This window comes from Adelges cooleyi, unplaced genomic scaffold (assembly GCF_023614345.1).
Source record: "Adelges cooleyi isolate 19-005CV unplaced genomic scaffold, UGA_ACOO_1.1 ACOO_flye_CR_arks_rails_tigmint_CR_PRNA_376, whole genome shotgun sequence".
NCBI classification, from domain to species: Eukaryota; Metazoa; Arthropoda; class Insecta; order Hemiptera; family Adelgidae; genus Adelges; species Adelges cooleyi.
In genome coordinates, this window is record NW_026096053.1 from 10,323,319 (window position 1) to 10,331,080 (window position 7,762).

A 7,762-nucleotide genomic window follows, 5' to 3' on the forward strand; every position below is an offset into this window, starting at 1 on the left:
GTGCTCCCAGCCCGCTATACGACGAGATCCATTAAACTTTTTATAAAGTCATTTGTTGAGCATATAATAGTTTTTAACTTTATAATACAATTGACTTATAATACTTAAGATATTATTAACAACTTAACCGTCCTGAAACTCATTCATATATTTTTTTATTAATGTTGGTACTTAAAAAAAACGGCAGGTTAATTGAAAAGACATTTTCCCTTTTAAGACAGTCATTGGTAAACTCGGTGAAAACTTTTTTAAATCTATACTAATTTATCGTACTTTTTCTTTTTAGTTCAACTGAGTAAATATTTCTTCTTTAATATTCTCTTAAACTACAACTATCCATTGTTTATTCATCTTTCTTATTTTAAGGCGTATTATAAAAGATTATCCAAATTTCATGTTACAGTAATTTTTATCAATGAAATAATTGTGTAAGCTAAAAAAGTTTTAAATAAAATATTTGTATAATTGATGATAACAAATTATATTTAATATTTGGTGAAAACAAACAATTTTTAAAAAAATATGGTTATAAAAGGTAATACATATAATTGTTAAAAATCAAACAGATGTAAAGAAAATAATGTCTGGTCGACAGCCAATTTTGAATTAAACTTTTTGAGTTATTAGCATTTCATGTTTAACATTTTTACTCAAATCATACACTTTCTTCATGGTGTTTTTATTCTTATAGTTCCATTATAATTCCAAAAAACTGTAGAGGGATTATTATTGAACCAGAATCTAAAACAAAAAAAACATAAATAAATAAATAAATATAATAATGTATTATTTAGTTTTTTACTAGGTATATGTAATTAATAATTATTATTATTATATCGTATGGCAATGAGAATAACATTTAGAGTAATTATTAGGATAAATAATATACACTTCAAATGTAATGTACCTCTATAAAAGATTATAACTATATTTTGAGTGATAACTAAAGAGAACGTCCATTTAGTATGAATGTGGATTTTCTCCAAAATTGTACGAGCAGTAAATATAATACAAATTTGTTATCATAATAATACATATTAGTTATCAGAGTTGTACATATTATTCGGATAACGTTTTATTGAAAGAAGAATATTTTGTACTACTCTGATGTATAACAATATTTAGCAACAAGTAAGCGAATATATTATAGTGGATAAGTAAAAAAGGAATACACGAAAAACAACAAAATCGTGTTTAAATGTCAAACGGAATTTAACGTTAAGCCAAATTAATGTATTAGCCAAACGGACGGCCTCGTCTTAATTAAAAACAAGATGTTACAAAGAATAATGAGAACCGTCACGGGGTGTATTACCGCGTTCACGTTACAAATGCGGCATTCTTGCAAAATTAATAAGACTATTACACAGCGCAGGCAGATATTTGGAAAAATCACTTTGTATCGCGACGTGCCCTTGAGGTAAAGACGGCGCTGACGATTCCTCTATGTCGGCCATAGTGCTAGAATTTGTCTATACAACCACATAATGTATGGATATGCGAAATCAGTTTTAAGAATTTAGCTATTGTAATTCGATGGTAATTTGTCAACATTATTGTCCAAGTCGAAACCATTTATAATCAGAAAACATAGCTCTAATGTCTTCGGCCAAGGGGCGCCTATATAAGAGTCACCATGTAGGGTATATTATCAGCTTCCAAGGAGGGCAAAACGGGTTCACCGCGGTTGTAAAAAAAGTTCAAGCGCTTGTCAGACACGGGCACACGCGTTTTCCCATTCGGTCCGGGCATGGTTTTTATTTTTCCAAAGAAATTTGTTCTTACCGCACTCGCACATGACACACACACACACGCACGGGCCCGAGCTTATTCTTATGTATTGTATAATATATACGACAAATGCCGGCACCGACTTTTGTCGCGGGTGACAGTTAATTTACCATGATGTGACAATAAAAGCGAGACTGACATACACACACACACACCGCATAACGTTAGTTCGTCTGAACGTTCGTTATTATAATAAAAGCGTCGTACGTGTTTCAGATCCGATGTGTGTCGTTTTGTCTTTTCATATACAAATTGACGCGTTCTGCCCGGGAACATACATAAGGTGAACCGAGGGAAAACCGAGTGGAGAGAAAGAAAGGTTTTCTTCGGTCCTTCTCCTCCGCCTTCCGACCCGCGTGTTACCGCGCAAAACAACACAATCTACTCAAGCGACAAAAAAGAAAAAAAACTTAAACGCACGCATAAATAAATATGTACAGTTTCGTTTCTCGGTAAGTGGCAGAAATGAGAAATTTGGAGCGAAAAAAAAAGAACCACTGCTCGTTATTAAAATGCCAGTTGCAGCGCACTTAGGAATGTGTGGCTGCCACTTGAGTATATTATATTCCAACCGTTTCACATGATGTTATTAGATTTGGGACGTGTTCGTCGCTTCCTTTGACGCTTTAGACTTTTCAATATTGTTAAGCGTCGCGCCAATGCAGGGACGGGTACACCGAAAAATTTCAGGTAATTTCTACATCAGTCGAGTATTTCAATAATAATTATTATCAGTATTACCACATAATAATATCATGCTAGATAAAAGTATTGCATTTTTTAAACATATTTTTTTATTGTTGTCAATATTATTATGTACATCAGATCTACTTTAGTCTAATTTTAGAACTTTAAACCAAACTTTACATCTGAACATTTTTTTAAATATTTGTCGTAGGTACAAGGTGTAAGATACCCAACTCTGTTTTCTTCCGTTATTATTTCTAGTTCTTAAAAGCTTAAAATGTATCAGAATAATTCTAAAAAAAGAAAGTTTTAGTTTGATAATTATTTTATTTTAGGTAATTATTTCATATATCACGACGAAGTAAAAAATAGAAGAAGAAATGTATTATTATCCGTGTCCGTGTGGAGATCGATTTGAAATAACTAAGGTATTTTTTACACAGTTATTTCGTAACAAAATTACAACAACCTAAATTTTATAATGAGGGAAAGTGATCAAGAAGTTAGCGATGAGCCATAATTTCCTACCCGATGATGACCCATCCCGAGACACAAACCTAACCTTCCGAGTCACTTGTCTTTTGGAGTACATTCCATTGATAAGACGTTTCAAATGCTACAAAGTCTTCAATAAACATAGACACAAAAGTAACATACCGTTAGAAAGGTGTTAAGTTCAATTGCGTTTCTGTTCTCTCAAAACTTCATAGTGTTTGATCTACAAAAAATGGTTTGATGAAAAAAAATTTAATTTTTGTTATAGAATAACCATTAAAGAATCTTTATTAGTGTATTAACAAGTATATACAAGTTGAAGCTCTAAATTAAGATTTTGCAAAACATTTTCCCATACTTTACTCCTTAATAAATAGTTGGTGTAGCGTCGCCTGTTTTTTTTAACTGTTATCTATTACTGTTATTTTTTTAGATTAACTTTCCTTAGTAACTTACTATCTATATCCGATGTATTCATATTTGTAATTTTTTCAGGATGAATTAGATGCTGGTGAGACAGATGCTACTTGTCCTAGTTGTTCATTGGTTGTTAAAGTAATTTATGACCCGGTAAGTCTAAAAAATTTAGAATTTCTAAGACTCAAATCCACCATGCTTAAATATATATTTACTGCAGCGTGATTAATTTATTATCATTTAAAATTATGTAATTATTTGTGTTTGTATTATTTTAGGAAAGTTTACCACACAAACAAAAACTAGCAGTTACAACAAAAAGTCAAGACGAAGATTTAATTTCATTCGTACAACAATTAACCAAGCATTTACTAGCATTACTAGTCCTTGTTCGTACCTCAGAGTGTAGAAACACATAGTTATTTTCCTCCGTCCTTGCTACCAAAAAAAAGAAGAAAATTTCACCAAATAAAAAACCGTTAACAGACAAGCAGTGGATGGATAAATTAAAAGCCGAAGTAGCCAACCATGATTATTTGTCGTTAAAACGAATTGTATCTGCCAAGAAAACCAAAATAAACGATTTCCTCAACCCAGCCAGTAAAAACTGAAAACGGCCCTTCCACTTCACCATTGTTCAAGAACTCGAGGAAGAGGAAGCCATTGATGTCGAAGATAGCGATGAACCAAAAAGAAAGAGGAAGATGAAAAGATAGAAGTAGATAGAAGGAGAAGTAAAAGATATCGATCATGAGTTGGAACGTGATGTCGACGATGAGTTAGATGATGGAACTGACAAAAAAAAAATTATTTTGATAACGGGGAAGGATATTTAGATGATGAGGATGATGGTTTGGATGATAATCACGCCATCTACTAACACGATTCAACTATTATTTTTGTGTAATGAGCTTTATTGTTTTTTATGTATCATATTATATGTTTTTCATTTGTTACCTAGGTTAATAAAAAAAAACCATTGTATTATTAATACATCTCTCATTGAATGTAGTTATTAATTACTGATAAATTTATTTTTTACGATTGTAATTTGTGTATAAATCCGTTTTTGTTTTTGCAATTTCTATCTAATACCATTGTTTAATATTACGCCTTTAATAAGTATAATACAGACCTATATAAGTCCTGAAATCTGATAACATTTTTGACATAACAATTTAATTGTTAAATATTTTTTAAATTTAATTCTTATAAGTTCTATAAAGTATTTGGGATTCCATATAAATGAGTCCTATTTACTTATTATCTCAACAACTGAAAAAAAACCTTATATTATTTTTACAGTATATAATAAATTGATGCATGTTTGAAAATAGGGTCCGGTGAGTGGTGATGTGAGAGAAGGGAAGGCTCATGTCTAGGGCTATGCGTTAAGAAGTTGGAAAGTACGTCAAAATCTTTTAGTAGGCATCTCTAATCATATCGTAGCCTTAATAAAACTATCTGTCCCTCTAAACTATACTTCTTAAATTGCATTAAAAACAAATGTAAAACCACATTCCTAAATCCTAATAATTATAGAAATAATATACATATGATTTAAGATTAAAAACATAATTTAATTTTGTTCATTAATTATGGCGTTGCGTCGTCTGCACCAGTGTAGTGTCAAAAAAAGTAACAATGACATATCATATCATTTAAAAATATTTCCAAACCATTTTCATTAATATTTAATTAATTAAATTTTACATCTTTCGTTTGATCAAGATTATTTTTATAATAAATAATTGTTTGAATAAAACGCATGTGCATACTGGACGAGCTACTATATACACCCCCTTCTATCAACCACAATTACTCTGTCAATTAATTCAATCTATGCTAAATTAATATTAATAATGTAAGTCAAATTGTGTGTTCAAAGAGATCATTTATTATATATAATATAATATAATATAGGATCTCCTTGAACACAAAATTCGCAAACCTTTGCTGACTCTATGTGAGTTTTTAACTGCTAAAAACAATTCGTTTCTATGTGAACTTCTGCTTGTTGTTTGAATAACAAGACGTAGCAATATTTGTATATTGATAGTATATTAAAATTCAATACTTAGATTTTAATATTTTCAGCGAACAATATGCATTGTGTCGAAGCGTTCTGCAGATATATTTTACGTTAAAACAATTACTTTTTCGAACGACTTGAACATTTCTGCCATGTTCTACCATAAGTTTGGACGTAACTTCAAGCTATTTAAAAAAAAAATCAGAAGGCGACCAAAAACTCAAAAGGGGTTTCGCCTGGTGACTTGATGGTAGGTATTTCGAACACATATAGTTATTATATTATGTAACGTAATACAGCAATATGTTCTTCTCTCTCATTGTTATTTATAATAACTGTTTCAAAAAAAAAAAAAAACTTTTATAAGAAAACTTGGAATTTTAAAAGTTGGTGAATTAATTTAAGCATTTTTAGAGTCTAACAGGGTGATTTCACATTTGAGCTTCAGAGTAGGTAATGCAAAAACCCAGACTGCTGTGTAGAAATCTCTTAATATATAATAATTTAGATACCAAATCTAAAGTCCAAATACAATTATTACTAAATACTATTTACTAATATTATGTTAAAGTTTTTATTTTAGATTCAAGTGCAATTATTTACACGTGGCGGTCGATCATAAATTTCTTAATAAGTATAAATAATACGAAGTAACCCGTAAGCAAAACATGTAGTAATTTATTTTAATTATTAATAATAATTTAATTGTATACAGCTGTAAGGGTCCGGAATTAACTACAAACAAAATAATTGTACTTAAGTTTCTCTGCTCAGTAAAATTCTTACATATTAAAATCAATATAAAATAATTGAAAAAAACCTTTTTTTTATATGACTGGTTTGTTAATTCTAGACCTTTTTCTAGTGCTTGATTTAGTATAAGTAATGTATTCCTCAGACGAGTTTATAAAAAGGGAGTGTAATTGTTGGAAATATTTTTTTTCAACTAAATCAATACATTTCTGAGTAATATATTCTGGTCTCACTTGGAAGTAAAATAAAAATACCTAGTAGGTACCTACGCTAAAATATCTAAACAATTGAGTTACCTCCCCTTCCCTCTACTAAGTCAAGTACTGTGTGGATTAGGTCTATGTACGATGATGCCATTTTACTCTCAATTCTCCCTTTATAAATTATTTTAGACAACCGCACAATTATAGTTTTTTTATTTAAATAAATTTACACATTTTAGCACTATTGTCACATAATTGAACTAAACTACTTTAACAATTTTTTCGTTTGTAACTTCTCACTTTCGCGTTGTGGTCGTTCTCGTTATAGTTCATAAACTTCTCACATTTTCTGCTCAGTAAAAATTAATTACTTACTTTAAAATTTGCGTCCAGTTAATCAAGTCACCAACAAGATTTTTTTGTAAATCAAATTACCAATATCTATCCCGTGATCCTACTGGATAACCTCCTTCGTACTCTCTTATACGCAAAGTCTGTCGATACCGGGATATTTTAGTCATTAAGTTAGTCTTAAGTTAGTCATTAAGTTAGTCTTAAGTTAGTCATTAAGTTAGTCATTAAGTTAGTCATTAAGTTAGTCATTAAATTAGTCTTAAGTTATGCTCGGATCGGCTTCGATGCGTAAGTCCACCATTGTCTGTTGCGTGGCCGCTCAGTCTGTCGATACCGGGATATTTTAGTCATTAAGTTAGTCTTAAGTTATGCCCGGATCGACTTCGATGTGTAAGTCCACCGTTGTCTGTTGCGTGGCCGCCCAGTCTGTCGATACCGGGATATTTTAGTCATTAAGTTAGTCATAAGTTAGTCTTAAGTTATGCCCGGATCGACATCTATGCGTACGTCCACAATTGCTTGAAACGCCCTTACACAATTTGAGCATCATCGTAGATGGAGATACCACATTAAAAAAAACGAGCCAAATACTCTACCTCATAGGTGGTTTGGAAACGAGTATACAATCCCTAATACGAAGTAACCGGTAAGCAAAACATGTAGTAATTTATTTTAAATATTAATAATAATTTAATTATACACCGCTGTAAGGGTTCGGAATTAACTACAGACGAACTAAGTATAACTGTACTAAGTTTCTCTGCTCAGTAAAATACTTACTATTTAAATTCAAAATAAAATAATTGAAAAATAATTGTTTTATATGTCTGGTTTGTTAATTCTAGACATTTTTCTAGTGCTTGATTTGGTATAAGTAATGTATTCCTTCTAATTGACGTCTTCCAATAAGGTACACCAACGAAATTCGAAAAAAAACTAAAATTCATTGGCGTGTCCATAATCCTAAGCATGCGATAACGATAATATTACGTATTTATTATTATTTAATTCTATTTTAGGCTTTAAAGTT

At 30.7% G+C, this 7,762-nt stretch overlaps 1 pseudogene; it reads left to right on the top strand.

Annotated features, from left to right (window-relative positions):
- The first annotated feature begins 2,959 nt into the window (after positions 1-2,959).
- Positions 2,960-4,270, top strand: LOC126840761 (uncharacterized; annotated as a pseudogene).
- Positions 4,271-7,762: the final 3,492 nt, after the last annotated feature.